This window comes from Lagopus muta, chromosome Z, assembly GCF_023343835.1.
Source record: "Lagopus muta isolate bLagMut1 chromosome Z, bLagMut1 primary, whole genome shotgun sequence".
Lineage (NCBI taxonomy): Eukaryota > Metazoa > Chordata > Aves > Galliformes > Phasianidae > Lagopus > Lagopus muta.
In genome coordinates this window covers 35,072,268-35,095,709 of record NC_064472.1, presented here as the reverse complement: position 1 = coordinate 35,095,709, position 23,442 = coordinate 35,072,268, and the positions used below count along the sequence as shown (strand labels likewise).

Below are 23,442 nucleotides of genomic sequence, written 5' to 3'. Positions count from 1 at the left end.
ACAGTGATATGATATGAGAGAAGAGCATGGAGCTGTGCCAGGGGAGTATCAGGCTGGGGGTCAGGGAATGGCTCTCCACCTTAGGTTGATGGGACAGGCTCCCATAGGCCGTGGTCATGGCACCAAGCTGCCGATGCTCTTAGCCATACACAGTTTGTGATTTGGGTGGTTCTGCATGGAGCTATGCATCGGACTCAACGATGCTTAATGGTTCTCTTCGAACTCATGACATCCTATGACTAATACCACGTTTGTATGTGCGAAGAGGGAGCAAGCAGTCGCGTGCAGCGAGACGCACTGTCTCGGTGCAATGCCCGCCGCCGGGCGGGAAGAGCTGCCCGGGGCCTGGCTACAGGTACGCGATCCTGCGGCGCCCCGGCTGTCGGGCAGCCACTGCTCCCCCCGCGGCAGGGTCGGGCTCCGGGCCGCGCTCGGCCCACTCTCCGGGGGCGTTCGGGCAGCCCGCTGAGCGGAGAGCGGTCCAGCTCGGCGGCCGCCATCTCCTCGCCTCCCACCGGCGCGGCCCGTGATGGCGGCACCGCCCCGCACCGCCGCGGGACCAGGAGGGCGGCGGCGGACGCGCTGACGCGAAGGGCGGCGCGGAACGGCGGGAGGGGCCGTGCCGGGCGGTGCTGGCGGCGGGGGCGGCGGCCGGAGGAAGATGGTGGCGGGAGGAAAGGCTGCCTGCCGGGCTGTCCGCCCCGCGCTGCGCTGCCAGCCCCGCCGGAGCCTCCCCGCGTGGTGAGGAGGCGGCGCGGATCCGCACCAGGTGTGTAGGGGCCGGGCCGAGGCCCGGGTGCGGGACTCTGGGCCCCGCTCGGCGGTGCCCAGCGGCGCGGCTGCGGGAGGGACTGCCCCTCCCTCGCAGGGGCTCCGCGAGCGAGGAGCGGCCGGGAGAGGTGCGGCGGGGGGCGGGCGGGCGCGGGCCGGTGGCTGGGTCGGCGCTGTGCTGCGGCGGCCGGCGCGCGCATCCCGCTCGGGCCGAGCTGCAGAACCGCCCCTCCTCCCCCGCGCCCCGTGCCCGACGGCAGGGAGCGGCGGGCAGGCTGCGGTGCCCGGGGCTGCGGCTCTCGGGGACACGGGCCCGAACGTGGCAGGGTTGCGGTGGCCCCGCGCGCTGCGGCTCTTTCTGGAAGGATCAGCGTTAGCAGGGACTGTCCGGGCAGGGCTGCGCTGCCGCCCTCGTACATAAACCTGCCTCATAAGAGATGCGGGAGCTCGGGCCTCGGCTGGGAGATCGGCTGTAGGGGCTGTAGGATTGCAGTTGGTTTCAGACGCGACTGCTCTCGTCGCTGCAACCGGAGGGATGTCCGCCGGCTGTGCGTGCACGGAGCTGCTGTGGGTGTAGGGCAGGCCGGGATACTGCGTTTCTGCTCCCTGGTGCGCACCCATCGCGCTGTGCCCATCTGACGGGAGCTCGCCCGGTGCCGCGGCGATTTTGCGTCTGCTTCGCGGATGCGGCCTGCGGCTCTCCAGCAGGTTGCCCTGGAAGATATCCCTGTCACAGCACCTCAGGTTCTACTGCATTGCTGTCGAATCCGTTCCGGCTGCACCTGCCTCTGCAGCCCCGTGGCCGAAACAGGCAGCGGCACCCTGTTTTCCTAGACGCTGGCACTGACAAAGAACCTGCTCGATCTCCAGGTGTGTTACATCTTAGTGATGTGCAGATAACAAAAAGCGAGGGACACATCTACATTTTGCCGTGTTGGGCGGTGGGGAGGAGCTGCCTGGCAGCTCAGTGCATGAAGGTGATGGGTGGCTGAAGGTTCTGCGGTGCATTAGTGCATATTTATACCCAGTAATTGAGCATCACGCAAGCTGTAGTGGGAGACCGTGGAAAAGACAAGAGCAGAAAATGCATCATCCTGATGCACTTTGGGAAGGGTGCTGTGTGTGTTCAGTGTCTGAAATGTGAAACGGAGCCAAAAGCAGTCTGCCTCCCTTGGAACAGTGTGATCCAAGTTGGGGGATCTGTGAGATTTGAGGCTAACCTGATTTTCATAAAGTAATGGCAACTCAAGGTCGGCTGTGTAGTACTGGTCATGCTATTTATTGGTCCGAGTTTTTCTTGAGCACTGTCAGTTGCATCTTGAAGCATTCATCTTGCATTAAAACGTCTTTACATAAAATATAAATGCTTTTCAGACTGTTGAGCTGTTTTCTAACAGACACAAGACCGACCTCTCACAAGCCTGTGGAATTAAAGATATGCACAGATTGTGCCTTTGGTTATAAATGCATTTTGGTTGGGCAAGGAACTGACTTCTGATTTCGTTGATACCATTATGAGCCACAGTCATGTACAGCGTTTGCATTCTTGAATTCAGAAAGCCTGCAGTATGAAAGCTGTGCCCATCTTTAAGGCACACTTAGTTTTCACTTCTTAGAAGCAGTGCTTATGAGCTCTAGAACCACATGAAAGACATGAAGGTACGAAAAAATGGAGTCTTTTGCTGAGCTTCTTGTTTTGTGTTTTTAATAGGTCAGTGTGATTGTTCATGTGCAGTATTTTAGTTATTTGGTTTGAGGTCATCTCAGTGTGCATTAGTATTTGTGGCAAATAAGGCAGGGAAGTGGAGCAGTAAGTCCAGAAATATTGGCCGAGAAGGTTGGCCTTGGGGTGTTAATGCATCTGTGTACTTTCAGGGTTAGTATCCAAACTAGCAATTCCTTTAAAAAATAAAATAAGCTTTGAAGTCATGTAGGAAAACCAAGCAAGTGCTCAGGCTTTCTGCTTGTATCTATTTGCCGCAACTTTTAAAGATCCAATTTTGCATTTCTTTGCTCAGCACATGAATTGATAGCTATTGACAGTAGCTGTTCTGGATTTATTCTAGATTATGAATTAGAAGAATTAGACCTTTTATTTCCCCTCTACCTCGCCCTCTTAAAAATTAAAAAAATTAAAAAAATAGAGGCACTTCAGACAGCGTAGTAAGCATTGTCCATAAACAATGCAGCTAGATTAATTGAGGCTTAACTTCGAATGAGGTCCTATTACTGTTGATTTAAGTCGAGCATTGATGTTCTGGTAATGCATTTTTCAATGTGGTTTTCTCATTTTACAGAAGATGAAGATTTCTGCTTAATCAGAGATCTAGCAAACAATCCTCTGCTCATTATTTCCAACAGATTGTGTGTAATATGTATTGTGTAGAGGTTAAAGGTTTTTGAAGAACAGATTGTTTTTTTTCATACTGTTGATTGATTTGATAAGCCAGCTGCTCAGAGCAGTGCAATGGTATTTTTCTGTTTCCACCGCATAAGACTGCGTTCTTAAAAAAAAAAAAAAAAAGAAGTCATATGTTTGTTGTTTTACTTGAAGGATCTGGGGAATAATCTTTATTTGCTGTTTTCACATAGACAGCCATTTTGGTGATCCCTGTCCTCATTCTGATCAGCACTTGCTATGCATATGGGAACTGGAACAAGGTGGCAGAAGACTTCCTTCAAGGCATTCCAGGGCTGCAGAACAGACTCCTTTTTTGGGGAAGGATTCATCCTGATGTGAGCAGTGAGGGAATGAGACTGGTTCCAAGGAGTCTGTAAGGACATGCTGTTGAGAAGAGGGGTGCAGCTGTGTTATGTCCACCAAGTCCATCTTGTAATGACGGGATCATGTCCTAAAACGTGTTCCCTAGATGATGATTTGTGTAATCTTAGATGTTATTCTTAAGAATTTTTCTTCATCTAATGAGGCTACAAGAAGAGCTGTTTGCTGAAAAGCAGTGGGATTTTGTACATCAGAAAGGAAACCAGTGGAAGAAATGGATTATGGGTATTTAAAACAATGGAAATTCTAGTTGAGGTAGACCACGGTAGGAATTTCTGGTTTTTCTGTAGCTCAGCAAAAGGAGATGATCTGTGAAATCTATGCAATTCAGAATGTTTAATATATATGAGATGTTTTAAAGTCTTTTTTAGATATATGCCCATCTCCCCTGCCATTATAGATTATCTGTTTGGTCTATCAAATCTTGCTCGTAAGACAGCAATTAAATATTATTACCTTTTTTTTTTTTTTTTTTTTTTTTTTGAATGAACAGTTCAGTAAAAACTACCCTCTGTAAGTCAACAGCCACCTTATCATACATGAGGTCAAAATGAGATTTAAGAGTGAGAGACATCATGAAAAATCTGTTGGTAAATATGGCAGATTCCAAGGATGTAACAGCACATCCTTGGATTTTTTGGCTGAATCCTTCTTGGGCTAATTTACCTTTTCAACTTACTAAGCTTTTCTAAGGCTTTATTCTTTTTTTTTTTTTTTTCTAATGCATTCTGATCTGTGTGTTGCAATTTGTGATGACAGCATTACTATCACTGTGCATATGTGTAACGTGTATTCTGATGGGACTTTCATCAGGTTTGAAATTGTGCTGCTTCTGTGGTCTTAAGTAGAACCACATGGAATCACAGAATCTCAGGGTTGAAAGAGACCTCAAGAGATCACCGAGTGCAACTCCCTAGATAAACCTTAATTAGAAAAGCTTTTTTAAAAAATGAACTGACATTCATATTAGTTGATGGGGGAGGCATTAGCAGGCAGAGATCTATGTCTGGGTCTTCCCTGGGCTGAAATAAAAGGTAGTGTTCTCCGTAATGCACTTCAGATCCAGTAAGCAGACAGAACCAGTTGTTTTCAGTACACTGCCTGACGCGATGGATTCGGGGAGAGTGGGTGCTGTCTCTGCTGCTGGGGATGGAAGTTGGCACTGTCTGTGGGATGTATGTGGGGAACTGTGGATTTTTTTTTTTCCTTAACAGCTTTCTTACGCCAGCTCTTTTATGGTCATAGGAATAATATAAGCTGGAAAGGATCCCTGAATGTCGTCTGATCTGAACTCTGCTCAAACGGAGTGACTGAGACAGAAGGTGCACATACAGTGTGTGTAGGGCTTGGCTTGCTCATGTCTGAAATTGGAATTGAGGTGCTGCTTCTCTGGGGGATTCAGAAATAACAACAATGTGCAGAAGGTTCTGCTTGCAGTCGGTGAGCAGGAGGCTATGCTGCTGAGTCTGGGCTTTCTCTGAGCAGGCCCTGCTGGGCACTGCTGGCTCTGCTGCTGCCATTAAGCCCAGGGCTGCTGCAGAGTGCTTGCCTTGTGTAGGAAACAGTGGCCACCTCGCCTTGGCTCTGTTTTTCAGATCTGTCCTACTGCATTTGTTCCATGCAGGCTGTCATGCAGGTATACTTGCTGTATGGTGTTGTCTGATCAGAAGACAATCACCTGCTTTTTCTAAATTGGACTCGTAAGACTAAGTGAGGAAATAACCTCCCCAAATTCAGGAAACATTTTTGTTTTCAGTTGTGTTGTAACATGTTTTTTTTACTTACCTATCTGTTTGATTTGATCCCTATTTTTTCTAAACAAAAGATTTGTTAAGATGTTTTCCTCCTAATTGTGTGTTGTACAGTCACCTTTTAGCTGATTAAGAAAACCTCCTGTAATATCTGTGTTAAACAGAAGATCCTATGTAGAAAAAATCTGTGGCTTTGTAATTTCAGTATATCTCAGTGGACATTTTAAAAATCCTCTACATGCACGTTATTTGTGTTTCTGATATCCTCAGCTGTTGTACCCTTTGTCTTTGGGTGTTAAATAGGGATAAACCCCAGGTTCTGCTCTCGCTCAATTATTATCTTGCCTTGCTGATAAATGATTAATGTAATCCACTTACAAGATTGCCATGACATCATTCAGATTTTGGCATGCTTAATTTCATTTCATAAGAATGTTTCGATGAGCAAATCCTAAAGTCCTTGATGGGTTCTTCCTGCAGGAAGGTGCTTGGGCTGCAAGCAGAGAGGGAGGGGTGGCTGAGCTGCCTGCCTGCCTTTGGAGCTGGGAGAGGGCTGCTCTGTGCCTGGTGGTGGTGGTTCTGATCAGCTTCAGCATCTAGGCTTTCTAGATGCCAGCCGTTTTGCCATGACCTTATGTCTGGTCTGACAGTGTCTGGGTGATTTAGGCTTTGTTTGAAATCTCACATCAGTGTGTGGTTCTCACTTGTTGCAGTGTGCAACCTCTTTGGGCCATACTGGCTCTAGGTCCAATTTTATCTGTAGGTGAAAGTGATTTGTGAGTTCACTCTTCCTTCCTCACTGGAAGGAAACACTCAAGCAGTTAATTAGCTTAATACACATTTGGGTGATTTTTTTATTTCTTTATTTAAGAAAACTGTAAAGGTTGAATGATAGTATTTCAAGTTAGGCCAAACTGGCTTTGAATGTAAATGTAGATGTAATTGAAACTACAGAAGACACATCTGTCTTCTGTAGACGCACATCTGTGTATCAGCAGTTAGACACAGTACCTCAGTGTGCAATTGATCAAAATGTTCTGGATACAAGTACAACTACTTCATTGAAAATAACTATTATTTCTAGTTAACTACTGATCTCATTATTTTGGTCCGTAGTTTGCAGCCAAGATATTTCTTGAACAAAAATTTTGGCTGAAGAAGAAGAGCGAGCAGATCTTCCTAAAAATAATTGTGGAATATACTGTCTGCCTGTATCAGTACTCATTTTAGATTGGAGAGTTGCACTTATGTATGCGGTGCCTCTGAGGTACTTCAGTCCTGTTTTCTGGTGCATTGGTGGTGAGACTGCAGATGTTTCTGAAACCTGGTTCTTAAGTTCTTAATAATCTTAATAGTTGAGGGACTTCTCTAATGAGAACTATGGGTGATAGGTGGACGGTTGGGCTGGATGATCTTGTAGGTCTTTTCCAGTGAAAAGGTTGGTGATTCTATGATCCTATGGTAGCCTTGAAGGAGTAAATAACAGAATATTTATCAGAGGAGATCTGTCTAAGCATAGTAGGAAGAACTGTCCCTTTGTGGTGGATAGAAGCACTTTGAACTGAATGGCAGTGTGTAAAAGCTACATATTAAAAGATTATGGAAGCACTAAAGAGCACGTACTGTTCTTTTGAAGGTGTCTTACATCTGGAATCATAGGGAAGGAGTTCAAGGGTTATGATAAGGAATTTTTGTGATATGAGAAAGAGATTTTTTTCAGTCTGTTGGAGGTTGAATGGATAGTAGGATGAAAGTGCACTAAAAAACCTATTATTATTTTGTATTTATAATGTTCTGTGTCTCTGCTACTAAGGCTTGGAGCATTAAAAAAACCAAACAGATACTCCCCTGAAAGATTGAGCTCCTACAGCTGGATGCAATTCTGCTGTCTCTTTGCGCACCCCACCTATTGAGGTCTTTGTGTTTCTCTGATCCATGATGGAAATCTTGCTGCTTTAAGGCTTTTTGCAATATCTGAAATTGTTGTTATGGTGTAGGATCACACAAGCCACGGTTACTGCTTTTCTGGGTTGGCTTTGTAGCTGTAGTAGGATGCTGAACAGTGGACACACTGAATAATCCAGGTAAAACTCAGTGTTTTAGAGGATTCAAGTCAGTATTCAGCAATGCCCAAGTCTGTGTGTGAATTTCAGGGCAAAGAGAAGACACGTTTGTAAACAGGTTGTCCAACTCAGGTCTTCCAAATCTTTTAAAGGTAACATGCTGTCAAGTTGTTTGTGGCTGTTTATAAGTAGTTTGAAACACTGATGGGTTTGAATAAAGGGACTGTGCTTGTATTGAATGGTCTCCATGCACAGCAGCGATTTATGACTGCAGTTTCATTGGAAGCTGGCAGGAAGTCCAGTTGCACAAGGGTTTTCTACTGGTTTCACCAACTGAGCATCCAGGCCTCATCATGCAGATCAAACAGGGTCAGGTTTTGTGGTCTGTCTAGCTGGAGAGCTTGAAAGGTGGGGTGGAAAGTAATGCAGTGTGAGGATAAGGGAAAGAATAGGGTGAAGGGAGAGCTATGGTTAATTTTATTTTTCCCAAGAGGAGAAATTGGGGTGCTGAAAATGCAGAGAAGCGTAAGTAGTCAGCCATGTGTTCATTCCCTTTCAGAGGAGCTTGTGTCAGCTTAATGGCAGAGAGGTTATTTAGAAAAAACAGTGTGAAACAGCATGTAATTCTGTCTTCACCATGGTAAAAAGCCTCGCAAATGCTGCTGTGATATGGTTTTGTAAATGGTTCCATAATCAACACCAAATTTTGCCATTATTATTGATTAAGTAACTGGAGTAGTGATTATGGTAAGATAAGTAATTACACATGATTTTCAATGCTGACGTCTGTAGTTGCTCTTTAAAATTTACACTGTATTTGGAGGAGGGAAATGGGGAAATGATAGTGTGTAATTGCAGCATCAATCTGATGTATTTTGATGATGCAGTCTGTCAGTCAGTGGAGTTTTCTCATATTTGCAGCAATGTTTGCAAATACTAAATACATAAAGGGGACTGGGCAAACAGTATAGAAAGTACCTGTTCTTGTATTTTATATATTCAAATTTTTGTAGTTTCTGAAGTCTGTTTTTTTCTTTTTTTTTTTTTTTCCAAAGTCCTTTAAGGACAGCCTAAGATCCCATGGCCACAGCCATTAAAGAGAATAATGATGGAGAGTTGTTTTTTTGTTTTTTTGTTTTGTTTTTTTTTTTCATCAAGAAGGGGAAATCTCCCTTAAAATCACCACCATTCTTTTATTTTGCAAGGAGTAAGTCTGCTATTTTAAGTCTTTTCTTAACAGAAAATGGATGGATTACCTGTTAAAGTTCAAGGATGCATATCTGGAACACATTTTTGTTGAGGAGACTAAAACCTGAGAATTTTAGTCTTCTAATGTGTTGCTCATTAGCTAAAAGTATTGCTGTGTGGTGTGCTTTCCGCACAGACGGTGGTTTCTGAATTCTCCTGTTAATGGTTCCCAGATCTTTTCTTACTGATGTTCGTAGTTCACCAAGCACTGACACAGAACCAGTGAGATTTTTGACACCGTTGCTTGTGAGGAAGCATTTGAATGCCAGAAGGAAGACTGCAGAGAAGATATACTGATTTCACCTTGCTTTTTATGAGATGGCAGCAGTATTGTTTCCTGTTTTGTTTAGGGACTTGGTAGAAATGCTTTTGTTTGGCTTTCCAGGATTATCTTTAACCTTGGTTCCTTCAGTCTCAGATACCTGAGAGGAAAGCTTCCTGTGTGCTTGTTACGATTTTATTTTCCTGTCTTCAAGTGTTACATGTGAATATGGAATTCTGTCTTATAAAGCATGATAGCATTGTCATCTTTCAGATTCACCTACCCATGGGTCATCCTTGTGGCAGGGTGTATAAGGTGGTCTCACAGATGCATTTCATACTGTGGCTGGTGTACCTGTTCATGCTTTGTTGTAGGTACTGTGTATTTTAAGCGTGTTTGGATTGTATGTGGTGGGGATTTAATCTTTTTTTTTTTTTTAAATAATTCTCATCCATCAATGTCTGGCTTGTAAGTTATGTCGTAATTATGACCTCTTGTTCCTTTTTACCCAAAGGAAGCTAAATTTCCCGCTTAATAAATGAAGCTCCATTCATGAGTTTCCAGTGAATGTGACAAATTCCACAAGAAAAAACTGATATAACGGTGGATTGTATCTGCAGTGGTTCACGGTTCACAGGTTCTCCTGAACCTGTGGAGGAGACATGGAGTGTGTGAGTTCATGTGTCTGGATGTGCATTTCATCTGGAAGCATTTGTTTCAGAAAAAAACAACAACCTTTATCTCCTGGCAGTTGTTGAAGAATTATGGCCGGGATTAATGGATAAACCTTGGAGTATAAAGATTGACAGGTGCTTCACTATTTTGACAGGAACTGCTTCACTGTCCACAGTTAGAAGCCCAGTGTATCTAAATAAATCTGTCTTCTCATGCTAAAGGCCTGGCAGCGTGTGGTTCTGTGTTGCTCTGATACTGCAGCATGGGGGATAAATCTTTCAGTTCTCTTTGCCTGAATTTTAAAGAATTTACTATCAAAGAAATCAAAGCAGTTTCATAGTTGGATTTTTTAATAATGCTGAGTGGTATTCATCGGGATGGTATTCATCGGCTATTCATTCTTACATGTTGTGTGAATAAGATGATGTTTGTTTTTTTCCTACCACAAATAAAGGTGCTCATTGACTTCTAGAAATAGAAGACCTCGTTGTGAGAAATGTGGACAGAGTTTCTCTTGTTAAAAACTACATGTTAAGTACTTGGCACCTTTGTATGTTTGGTTGGCAAAGGAAATTCCTCTGTTGTTGTGGCTGTGCACTGTTTTGTACAAGATTTTTGCACTGATTGTGCACTGATTTGTACAAGAATTTGTGCTGTTTTATTGATTCATTAAGGGCAGGTGAGATGTATTCCTGGATTGCAGAAACAAGCTTTGTCTTTTTTTTTGTTTTTTTTTGTAAACCTTTATAAACTATCAAGAAAATAATGATACTAATTTTGAGCAGAAATTGAGTTATTAGTCTTCCTCTGAAAATCACGTTTAGTTTTAATACAAGTAAAATAATTTTTTATTTTCTTTGAAATGAAATGCATCAGAAGTCCAGGTACAGTGGTTCCAAATGGCCATTGTGAGAAAAATAGCTACTTCTGCTAAATTTTGACCTAAGGGAGACAGCACTGAGTGCAGGGAGAGATGCTGGGGGGGCAGTGTTAGAATCTTAGTAGCAAGTTTCCAGTCTTGGAGCATAACTTTCCATTAAAAGTTCGGGATTAAAATCTAAAAAGAAGATCTACTTGACTGCCGTATTACCAGCATCTGCCATTGATGTCACGAGCTGACATAATGAAATGGGAGGCATTACTTTCAAGAGCAGCCCTTGTACATAACTTTTTTCTGTTCTGAAATGATAGAGTGATTGCAAGACATTTTGATCTACTTAGCTATTTTGGTCATCTTGCGTCCTTGTAGGTCATTCATGCAATACTGTTGTAGTTCTGGAGATCCTCATTGCCTTAGTTCTATCTTAAAATCTGTCATTGTGACAAATGCTCATTATTAATTGAAGAGTGATTATCATTATTTCTGTCAATGTGGCTGTCTGATTAATCATGCTGAATTTCATGATGATCTTTGTAGTACACCTCCATTTACACATTTTACCCATCACCTTTAAACCCTCAGCAAGCGGAGTGAGCAGCGTGACCAATTAAGCCACCACAATCTGTACTTGTCCAGACAGTAATCAGACATCAGGCCTGACTGCTGGATGATAAGAGTTGCAAATTGCAAATGGTATTATTGCAGCTGTTTAGAGCTGGTATTGTGGCTTCAGTACTACTCAGAAATGAGGAAATTATTTTGAACTATCTCATTGAATTGACTGATTTTCTGAATGCGCTAAGAATGGAACTGCTTATTTTTTTTCTTATGAGCATTTAATGACTTAACAGATCTGAAGTTCTATTCCTTCCTCCCTCAACTTTTAAAATTTATTTTTTAACCGAAGAAGAGCCTTAGCTTTGAGTCAGAACTGAGAAAGTACAATCTCATGCAACAGGATGGAGCAGACTCTGTTACATTTTGAGATCTTTAGGATTTATCCTGCTTTTTAAAGCTCTGTGAAACTTTCGCAGACGTTTGGGACTGGAAGAACAGTGAAGTGGTGTGGAGAAGATAGCATGGTCTTAGTTGCCATGTACTGTGTGTGCATTGCTCGCTCTGTTGAGGTGACTCCAAAGACTGTTTTTTGATGGTGTCTGATGTGGAAGCCTGCTTGCTGAAACAGAGAAATTACATGCTCTGACGGTGGTGTGCCTGTCTCCTGTGCTTCATGGTGGCTGTGCTTCTTTTGCCTCTTGTTAGTAGTTGGAGGCGTTCGAAGACACAATGCAGCTCCATGGCTTGAAGTTCAGCAGCAACATCCTGGAAGTCGCCAAGTCTGAGCACATTAAGCTCTGTGTGCAGAACACAAAACAGAAATAGTCATTTTTTCCTGCGTGAATTTGAATTCTGACTGGAAGATGAGCCAGGGAACTGTCAACATTTGTTTTTGTTCTCTAAGTCTGATAAATGCTGTTATTGTTGCTGGTTTGCAACCCAGATTAGAAATCGTCGAGACACTGGGGGAAGGTGCATTTGCAGTTTTATGTTGAATGGACAGGCAGCTCAGGTCTAGAGTTTGTGACTTTTGGGAACCTACAAGATTTAAAGTAATGTTAACGTTGTCTTTTTAATGAATAGAAGACATGTAATTACAAGACAACTGCCTGATGCCCAGAGCTTTTTCTTAAAGAATTCATAGTCTTCTGTGACTTGGCTAAATCCACTGAAACTTTTGTAAAGACTTCTGTGTGCATTGTGTGCCAAGTGCTACAAATGTCTGGAAGTTGGTAATAGAAGACATTTCTAAACGTCCTTCTACATGTTTGTTTCTATGTGGAATGACCAAAAAGATTAAAGTGCTGCTTTGTTGTTGGGGAGTAAGGGCAGAAATAATGAATTGATAATCCTCTCTACATGTAGGAGATTACCTTTTCTGTATCAAGCAGCTCTTAGTATATTTTGATAGTTATGATCGTGTTGCAGGCTTACATTTCCACTAATTGCTCCTGGAAGCGTCCCTTAGAGGAGCACATTACACTGCCATTTTCAGAGCAATGAGTAGACTGGCAGAGGGTAACATTAAGAAGTCCTGAACAGCAGCTAAGGCTATTTTGAGCAGTGACATCCAAATCTCTGAGATGAAAATTAAAGAAAGTGAAAGGTACTATCAACAGCATTCTTTCTGAGTTTAACTGTTGCTTCCTTAAGTGGGATTTTCTTCCTGAATATCCCAGGATTACAAATCCTCTGGAATTTGGAACATATATGTGAGTAGGAAATAGCATCTGAGGGTCTGATCTGTTTCTAGGCTAACTAGCCAACCCAGACAGAGATTTTCAGTTGAATTTAGAAAAAGCAATAATTCTAATGAGGAAAGAAAGACAGTTGATTTGCATCTTTGTATTTTGCTGTAATCATGAGAGTGGTGCAAAGCTATATTCAATTTTGTGGAGTTTACATATATTTAGAATCATCATTATGTCTATGCTTAGTATTTAATCCACAAGTTTGTTACTGTCAGAAGGCTTACTTGGGGACTAAATGGAGATGTCATTGTGGCTTTGTGAACATCCCTAAAGGACATACGTGTACTTTATTTGGAAGCTATTCTGAAAGCAAGTTTCCACATTGCCCTTTTGGTACTGCTCTCAAACAAAATCTGTTCAAGTAACTCTTTCTTCTTGTTGAAAACCATATACCACAGTCTTCATTCTTGCTTGAGTTTAAAAACTCTTTTAAATTCAAAATGGCTCGGTTGATGAGAAGCATTTTCAACTCAGTATTTGCATAGGTGTAGCTAAGAACAAGATGCTGCCTGTATCCATGGATGGCCTGTGGTTAATTTGGTATTCTAATTTTGTATTCTAATGTTGTATTCTGATGATGTATTTGCTTCAAGGTGCATTGTAAAATGTGGAAAATATGATGGAACATCTCCTTGCTCAGTAGCAAGGATAGCTTTTTACAAATATGTATACCAGCTTGTAGCACAGAGAAGGGTGAATAGATCTGAAGAGGCTGTTTCCTTGATAGTATACATATCTAAGTTTTCAGGCTTCAGGTACCAAAGTGACTTTATTGCTGTTCTGCCTCTCTCTAATGTAGGTAGTTTTGATCCCAGTCTGGAAGGATTTGCTGTCGGTTTTTAATTTTGATAAGGAAGTTTTTCTGTAAACCAACAAACCAAACCCAACAATAACAACAACAAAAAACCAACACACCTTAATCTCAGGAGCTAGTCAGCTGGCACTCTATGCAGCTGTAAGGCAATTTTGCTATTATTCAGGATTTGTTGTTGTTGTTGCTTCTGGAATGAAAGTGGCACCATTTAGCCTTGTTTTGTGACTGTATTTTTGACTTCCCCATGGTATGATTAAGTGATTGGGAAACTGCCCATTCAAGGAATTTTCTCTTTCAGATCTGTAATTCTGTGTTTGAGAAATGCTTTTGTGCAGTTACTCCTACAGGTAATGTTTTGCTTTCTGTCACTTTGTCCCTGTTTATGTTGCCAGAAAACAGCAAGGTTCAATAGACACATTGCAAAATTGAGAAAAAAACAGTTTTGGATTAAATCTGAGCAGGCCCATAATTTATCAAATAAATGTTTGCTGAGTAACTGTACTCTGTGCAGTGGGACTTTTGGTTGGTTTGGACCTTTCTGCAGAGTCCCTTATATTAAAACAGTATTCAGTAAGATTACAATATTCAGATGGAGTGTCTTCCTCGGTATGACTGGCTCATTATTGTTGGTACCCATGCTGTGTTACATCCTCTACTGCCCAAGCATCTGTGTTTGTCAGCAAAGGTGGGCCACGTGGAACCTGATTTTTGCAGGATTTCAGAAGTTTGCCTTTCTTTTACAGCTTCAATTCTTTGTTATCCCACTCTTAATATTCTATCCACATGCCTTCCAAGAAAGCCATGAAATTAGTTAAGAAACAGAATGGAAATAATATAAATGAATGAATGCTTGGGTCATTGTGGGCCAGTTTGTGCCTGCAGGTTGGCCTACTGACCGCTGCCAAACTTGTGTTAGCCTTTCTTATAGTAGGAGGATAAACTGGGATTGCCCATTCAGCTTAAAGAAAATGCACTAACTTTGAAACTCCTACCACTATAGAATAAATTTAAAAGTGACTAGTGGTTAAAAAGTGAAAGGTGAGAAATAAGCAACTATTTTATCACTTTAACATGTTATTTGTTCATTATCAACCTTATAAAAATCCTGTATTCCAAGACACTTAATCACAGGGATTTTTTTCACTGTAATATTATACATAGCATGTAAATCTTAACTACCGTTTGTGATTCTTTGCTACCTTTTTGGTAAATGTTAATTGAAAATCAGCAATATAATATATAAAATCTTGATTTATTATGCCTATGTGTTTCTGTTTGAATTGTATCAAGTTGTATGAAAACATCAGGTGTACTTCACAGATGTGATAGCCTACCCACAAAATTCACAAACTTTTTTACAAATGAGTTTTTTCACAAACAGTTTTTTTACAAATGAGTGAGCTCTTCAGAATGGTATTTTTTATTATCTTGGAAGAGATATAGAACGTAACGGTAACCAGATTTTTGCATATTTTAAGTATTTTCTTGTAATGTTTTTTAACAGAACTTTGATCTAATTTGGAATCCCTGCAGTTGCTATCACTTGTGCATCTACCAGTTGCTACATGGTGACAGTCAGTGGATTAAAAAAAGCAAAACCCATCTTCTCAGTCATAAATACGCTTGCTAGACAGTTGAAGTGATTTCATGTATAACCTTTTCAGTGCTAGGAATGATACAGTAAATCATCAAAACAATTGTATTAGCATGACTTATTAGGGAAGAGAGAACCATTCAGACTTTTTAGTTTTTAAAACATGTTTTATCAGAATTTCTGGGATATTATCTTACTAAGCATATGAAAATGTAGTGGACAATTTTTATGCTCAGAAGTGTGATGATACATGCTGCATCTTTCATAAGCATTTTTTCCTCCTTATAATAGTAAACCAGAAAAATTTCTTCATAGTTATCCTTACCCTGAACTGTTATGGTGTTTTCAGCCATGTGTGCCTGATTCTGCAAGTAGGTTATGAAAGAAAACTAAGTATTGCCTTTTCAGAGCTTTACTAGGAGATAATAATTTTAACTTCATTGGCTATCAACACTGTAACTTTCTTTTGCCTCATCTTTGAGTTGTCTTCAGATACGTGTAGACAATATAAAGCATTGTGGACAGATTAAGTACAGATTTTAATTCTTAGCTTTTATTATTCTGTTTTCTGTCCTTCCCACATGCTCCTGTTTTATGTGATTGCCCTGAACAGCAGGAAGACTCAAGGAGGTTGTGGATGCCCCATCCCTGGAAGCATTCAAGGCCAGGCTGGATGTGGCTCTGGGCAGGCTGGTGTAGTGGCTAGTGACCCTGCACATAGCAGGGGGGTTTAAACTAGTTAATCTTTGTGGTTCTTTTCAACCCAGGCCATTCTGTGGTTCTGATTCCGTGTTCAGTATTAGGACAAAATGGAGAGAAAAAGTTGTTTCTGCAGGTGTTGAGTGCTGTAAACCTGAAGCACTGAAATATATGCACTTGCTATTAAGGCTTTTTTTTTTTTGTTAGAAGTTTGGTGCTAGTTTGTATACATAGCTTCTTTACATTCCAGAGTATTTTATCTTTTTACATTTACTAGCCTGGTTTGCTCAATTTCTTCTGCTCAGTTTCCTGTTGTTCCTTCCCAGTTGTTCAATTTCTGTCGAAAGTTAATCACTATGAATTACATTTTGGCTGGAAACACAGGGCTAAACAGTAGTCTTACTTTGTAGATGTAGGTGGCAACCTGCCTTCAGAAGTACACCACCATTTGTTACAGCTGTTACGCAGCTAAGTATGTAGCCCAGATATGTCCAGTTGATGACCTGCAGGCTGCATCTGGCCCAGCACAGCCATTCATATGGCTGCTTTCTGCCCCAGGCCTTCATGGCTGGCAACTCTTCCTGCTGAGCAGGCTGGCCCAGCCCTAGATGTAATTATCACTCAGTAACAACCAAACTTTGGTGTTCTATTAATGCTATTTGGGCTGAAATTGGGACAAGGGGAGGGTGCACTGCAGTGCTAGCTCAAGGGATAGCAAATAATTGTATGCATTGTGATACATTGGCTAAGCACAGTCCTGTGAACAGCAAAAAATATGCAGCTGTACTTTCTGCTTTGATAACATGATGGGAGAGCAGGATTTGGGATTTCTAATAAGATCAGTTTTTTTTTATATTTGCCACTCTGTTTTAAGTTGACATAAACAAGTAACCTGCAGATTCTCAAATGGAATGTACTGAGCTGATATCAGACATTCTCCTCAATGAAAAGCTTGATCATGTCTTTTTACCAGACCTTTATAAGCCCTCTGTTACCAGAGAAAAATATCCCTTCTTTCACAGGTACGAGTTATTCATGTCACTGCTTTTTTTGGCAGTATGTATATTTTTGAACAACTGTTTTCAAGGATGAAATTGAGGAAGAGCAGAACTTTGTCAAAGATCTCAGATGAACCCCTCGAGAATCCATAAAGAATTGCAGCCATTGCCATCAAACCAAATTGATTCTTCAGTTTCACAGAAAAATGAGGTCAAATATCCCACCAATTTTATGTTTTTGTGGTCCTCTTCGATTGAATAAAAATTACTAAAGATTTTTGAAGTTTTGTTACTTATATACATGTATTTGGAGGTCTGCTCCAAAAGTAATGTCTCCTGTTTTATTATGTTAGTTCAATATCAGTGGCAGATGATGATATTGCAGTAGAGGCCAAACTCTCCTACCATTATTTCATTGCATTTTATTGCCACAGGACAGATGGCAGCAGAGGGGAACTGTCAGAATAGCCTCTGACGTTAAAATGCACTTGAAGCAACGGTGTGTCAATTCCTCCATGTGGAAAAAATGGCCTCCACTGACATTCATTGATGTTTCATGAATGTTTCTGGAGACCAAACTGTGGATGTAAGCATGGTGAGGCAGTGGGTGATATGTTTCCATGATGGTGACAGTGTCACCTCCACTGATGCAGATTTTTATGAGTGCAACATGCAGGCTCTTGTTCACTGCTGACAAAAACACACAGCTCGTGGTGGTGACTGTGTTGAAAAATAGTGTTTTGTCGCTGAGAATTTGCTCAGTCGAAGAGTGTTACTGTGCTATTTGTATCTGTTGTATTTTTCATGGAAATAAGTGTGAGGCAGTACTTTCAGTGCAGCCTGTGTATATGCAGACCAAGAAGATTCCCCATGAGTGAATTTAGTGCAGCCAAGGCAAGCCAGAATTTTGGACTTCCGTGATCTAGACAGTATGTAGCAACAGTTCACTTACTTTGTGTGCTTCAGTTGCTGATTTGTGTGATTTGTTTATGTAAATGTAAGGGAGGCACTTATAAATGAAACTGTGGCTAACAGTGGGATTTTTCACATCTATCTTTCTGATTATAATTTTAATTCAAATGCTGTATCCACTGATATTAAAGACAACGTAGACCTTACTTTGCTATGATATAATATTTTCAGAGAATATAAGCTTTAGGAGATGGATAAGTAGATTTTGTAGATGCATGTGTTCTTTGTCAGCACTGAATAGACTTACATGGAAAGTGGGTTAAAGTAAAAAGGAATCTTTTTCACTTAAAAAAAATTGTAAATATTTGCAAAAAAAAGTTTTTATTGATTTATTGTCTTGTACATTTTTAATTCTTCTTCCAGAGGAAGAATTTTTCAAGAACAGTTAATTCTTTAACAATTGATTATTTTGGTTACATTTTTTATTTTGTGTTTCAGCATTTGTGACTGAATTCCACTCAGTGCTGCCCATTAGATTCATTTTTAACTGGGCCATAGGTTGCGTTACGTAAAACACAGGGAGGAATCTTAAGATATTGAAAGGTCTGGGTTCTAAATTATGCTGCTATTGACTGATGTACACCTGAAGCGTGTTTCTTATGTTAGGAGCTCTGACGGTTTTGATGATTTTGGAGTACCATTGAAATTGACTTCAAATTGCACTAACAGTTATTGGAGGCACCCATGTTCTGCATCAGATTTCTACCAGATTTCTCTAAGTGAGCAGCATGTGATCTTAGAATGAGTTGTGAACTGTGAATCACTGAACGAGCACTTATCTCAGCTGTTGTTACAGTCACACTAGGGAAGGTGTTTCTGAGGAAGTTAGTGAGATAAAAGCAAGCACATACCAGTAGCTCAGTGCTGAAATGGAAAGCTACAGGGATATGGGAACTGTGGGAATTGTTTCTGCCACAGATGCATTCAGGATACTGAAAATAGCTGTGGTAAAGAGAAGGCATGCAATCTGTGCTTGAATTGACAGGATATAAATAATCAGCTTCCACTGAAACAGCACAAAGTCAGACTAGGTCTTGGAGATACTTTACTAATAGTAAGGACATTGGAACACTCAAGCCTGACCAGGTGATTGTGGATGCCTTTGAAAATCGATAAATGCTTTGAAATACTGGAAATGTCATTGATGCTGACTTCAGGAACAGGTACCTTGCTATGACTGTACCAAGAACCATCTCAGTATGCAACTCTGTGATTTTAGAGTTTTTGATATGCTACCATGTGACTGTTTGATTTGAGATTTTTTTAGTCACAGGGTTAGAATACAATGAGGTGGAGGAGGTCATAAGCACCACCAAGCTCCCCCTTTTTTTATGTAGCGTGATATTGTAAAATGAAAATGAATTTTCTATGAGCTTCCCTTTTCCCTTTGTATCCAAGCTGTACCCTTGATGGTTGGTTTCAGCCAGAATTAGAGGAAGAGTTTTGAAAATAAATCAATTTGCATTTTGTGACATTAATGATCAGATAATGAGAAGATGCGCTGATTTTTCTCCACAGAGATTCAGAGGAGCTTAACTGACCTGTGCAGAACTTGTCAGTAGCCAGTTGACTGAGCAGGTTGATGTATTGAAGAACCATTCCTTCTGTAGCTCTGGACTCATTATAGATTGTTCTGGTTTTTGTCTGATGAGATTTTTCAAGTGTTAGAATTAACTTTGTTCTGATAATAATAGAAGGTTCTTCTCAAACCCATAGAAATGAGGGCTTTTTCTGAGTTGTCTGAGTACCAAAGTTGCTTTAATTTAAGAAGAATTGATTTAAGAATTAATTTAAGAACCTCTTTCTTTGCAGAAGGAATGTCTTCATCCTATGCTCATATCTATTATTGTGGTATTGTGTTTATAACTCTCGATTTCTTCCATTATTTTTTCATTTGCACTAATTAAATTTCAGCTGTAATCTGTAGCAGGCACCATAGGAATCATGCATGTGTTTGGGAGAAGACCAGTTATCTTGTCAGAATTGTAGTTGATGATTTCCAATACATAGTTCAGATGCTGATATCTTACAGCATGTACCCAGGAGGGTTCTGGAAAGGATGCTTGTGTACTGTGCATGATTTTAAGTGAGGGCTGTAAATTCAGGGTAATGAGTATTTATTTGCTAGTGCTTTAAATCTGTTAGTTTGTATTCTGTTCTAACATTTGTTAGAATTTGTAATACATCTAAGTGTCCTGTTTATACAGGTATTCAAGGTAGAGTGAAAGAAGTCTAAATTTTATGCTTTTCAGGTAGCTTTGAAATTCCAGGAATCTCAGGTTGGCTGGGCCTCCCTCTCAGAGGAAATGAAGAAAATTGGAGGAGGTCCATTTGGTGTAAAATACTTTCATATCTCTAAGTAACTGAGAACAGAAGTATAATTTGGTTCATGTCACAAATAGAACAGTAGGCCTAAGAAAACATAAATGGAAACTGCTTATGCAGTGGAAAGAGTGAACTGCATTACACTGGGTACTATTTTCCACGTGTGATCTGAAAATCCATTCTGCTCAGATTCTTTTCCTTTGTCTCTGTACAATTACAGAAGGCCTCAGTATGAATGAATAAGCAGCATAATTACTTCAGCTCAGCATTTTTCAGTGTTCAAATTGTACCATGGCACATTTTGTTGACCAGAATGGCCTAAAGTTCCTAGAGCTTTCAGAGGGAACTGTATAGTTAGTGTAGCATAGTATAGCACACTTAAATTTATGAAAGTGTTTCCAACTGGAATTGTACAAAAGACAAGAAGCAGTACAAAAACAAGACAATAATAAAATAAGAGAGATGAGTGAAATAAAAACAAATTAATTTTGAAAGTAAGTAACCATGAATTATTCTGTACAATAGTTTTCCATGTTCTTTTTGTTTGTTTCTCTCTTTCTTTCATTTTGGGTAGTTACGAATTACACAAAAGTAATTTGTACTATAAGTATTCCAGAAATCACGTTTTAATCTGGAAGGATTTTCAAGATCCTTTGCTGTCATCTATGAAAGACTGTGCAGATTTGGGGAAGGTTGTCTTCAGTTTGTGATAGGCAAATGTTATATACATCCTCAGAAGAAAGTGCAATTCTGGGAACTAGTCTTATTTGCCTAACTCTTATCCCTGGAAAAATCTTGGAGGCCTGTTGGAGTGCATTTCTGAGTGTGTGATAGAGAATGCAGTGTGATTGGTAGCTGGCACAAGGATTGATAAAGGCTACCCACCTGATTATTTAATGTGATAAAATGAGTACGGAAGAGCAGTGGATGTTAATTATCTTGACTCAAGCATTGTTTTGTCACAACAGTATTCTTTTATCCAGTTTGGATGTTACTCTATGGGAAATAGAAGAGCGGTTGGGCACTGGAACAGGCCCCCTGGGACGCTTATCATGGCACCAAGATGCTGCGGTTTAAATGTTTGAACAGTGCTCTCAGACATAGGATTTGATTTTTGGGGTGGTCTTGTGTGGGGAATTGGATGTGATAATTCTTATGAGTCCCTTACTACTCGGGATATTCTGTGATTGTATGACATCCAGAAGGGTAAAAAATAATTGATTGCTGGTTGAGCTTAAAGTTCATTGTTAAGGGTCATGTGCTGCCTGGAGTGCAAAATCCTGAGACATATCACAGAAGTGTGTTGTGGCGCCTGTTGTGTTCAGCATCTTTCTCAGTGACTCACAGAGGAGGATAAAAGGCTCATCAGTTTTGCAAATTACATTATACTGAGAAGACGAGTTAATCTGTGGTTGTTCAGAGGAATCTAACCAGGCAGGATAGCTGAACAGGGACCTGATGAAAATTAAAAAGAGCAGAGACTGAGACCTGCCCCTGTCTCTGACAACAGTACAGGGTTGGGCAGAAGGGTCCTGGAAGCAGCTCTGCAGAGATCATTAACTGCCCAAAGATGGCTTGGTGAGTTGACCTTGGCTGGATGTTGCATACACACCCAGCTGCTATTGCAGCCTTTCCTCCAACAGGATGAGAAAGAAAATAAAAAAGCTTATGGGTTCTGAAAAGGAACATGGAAATGGCTTACCAGTTATTGTCACACTAAAAGCAGACTTTGCTTGGAGAGGATGTTTAACTTCTTTTGCCAATTAAAAATAGAGTTGAATTGTGAGAAGCAAAGACAAAGCTAAAACACTTCAAGTGCTTCTTTTTGAGATCAACTTTGTGACTTCATTCCTGCCTCCCCCCCTCCAGGGGGAGCACAAGTGGGATGGGCAACTGTGGTGCTCTGCCAGTTCATCCCTCTATCCTGCTCCTCCTCCCCTACCTGAAGCCTGGTATCCCTCATATGGGAATACCATCCATCAGGAGCAGACTGGATGCTTTGCAGGCCAATTGATGCCAGCAGCATGCTCCTGCGGGGACTCTCCATGGGCTGTACCTCCTTCAGGTTTCATCCGCTGTGGGCTCCTCCATGGCTGCACAAGAAGATCTGCTCTGCATGTTGATTATGAGCTGCAGGGAAACAGCCTGTTCCTTCATGGGCCTCTCCTGGGCTGCAGGGAACATCCTCTAAAAGCAAGAGGATGGCAAAACTTGGTGAGAAATACCCTGCTACAATTTATTTTTGTGTTTCACAAAAAGTTCCTGATGTTTTGGGTAATCCCTTGCAATAAAATCTTGGAGCTTTCAGAACAACTAAACTTGAAACTTTTTTTGTTCCTTCCGCCAGAAACCCAAGTTTGAGAGCTGTTGCCTAACCAGCTTATTTCCTGACTGAATTTAAGCCTCTTCATCCTTTTACAAAGACCAGTCTTCAGTTTAAAAAAATGCATGTATTTCTTTTAATTCAAGTTCTCAGTTTCTCTTTTTGTTAAAATCAAGTGTAGCTCTTCTGGAATCTTTTGTAAGACTTGAAAGCTTGTCCTAATTATTCTTGTAAATTACTTCAGTACCTGTACCAACTTCTGACCTGTTAATTGTTTCTGACTATGAGATTCCTGCTGAGGTCTGAATGAGATCTTATGTTTTTGCTTGTGAATTTGTTTGGCGTGCTGCTTAAATTCTGATCTTTATTCGTGGGAGTTTTGAAGAGAAGCAGTTCTGGGCTCCGCAGAATGAGGCCGTTGTATTGAGTACATGTGACTTTCCCGTTGAAAGATCTGTGAAGGAGCTGTCCAAAGAAGGGAGTGCCCTCTCAGTCTAGGAAGATGTGTTTATACAACACAATTTGATATTTTATTGATCTAAATGATGTCTTTGCCTTGATTATCTTGGTTATAGAGGTCTTGTGTTGTTTCCAGGTTTGATTCTTTGGTTTTTATTAATTAATTGTTTAATTAATTTGTCTTCTCTTTGCACTCAGTGACATTATCTGAAGTTCAAACTTCGATCTTCAAGGTTGTTCTTTTTTCCCCACACTGAACAAGTACATGAAGTCATACAGCAAAACGGCAAAATAATGTTTACATTAAAATGCTTCTGAAGTTAGAGACAGGGAGGAGAAAGAAAAATATAGACAATGTTTTTCACAGTGCTACATTTAAATTGCTCCATGTTATAAGTATTTCAGACTAAAATCCTGGTATTTAAGTATCCAGTCTTCCCAGGAAACACTGGAAATGTGTATTGTCAAGCTGTACTTAAAATGAACTGAAACAACTTAGAATTTGTTTTTTGATGGT

At 40.8% G+C, this 23,442-nt stretch overlaps 1 protein-coding gene across 6 annotated transcripts in view; it reads left to right on the top strand.

Annotated features, from left to right (window-relative positions):
- Positions 1-613: 613 nt before the first annotated feature.
- Positions 614-23,442, top strand: part of APBA1 (amyloid beta precursor protein binding family A member 1) — an 81,255-nt gene continuing 58,426 nt past the window's right edge. For 4 of the 6 annotated variants that reach the window (XM_048931292.1, XM_048931291.1, XM_048931293.1 and 1 more), the window contains exon 1: positions 614-769. The gene's annotated coding sequence lies outside the window, so the exon portion shown is untranslated. Of the gene's footprint in view, positions 770-792; positions 900-1,070; positions 1,642-23,442 lie in introns of those variants that run through there. The other 2 variants (XM_048931290.1, XM_048931289.1) reach the window with 2 other exon arrangements.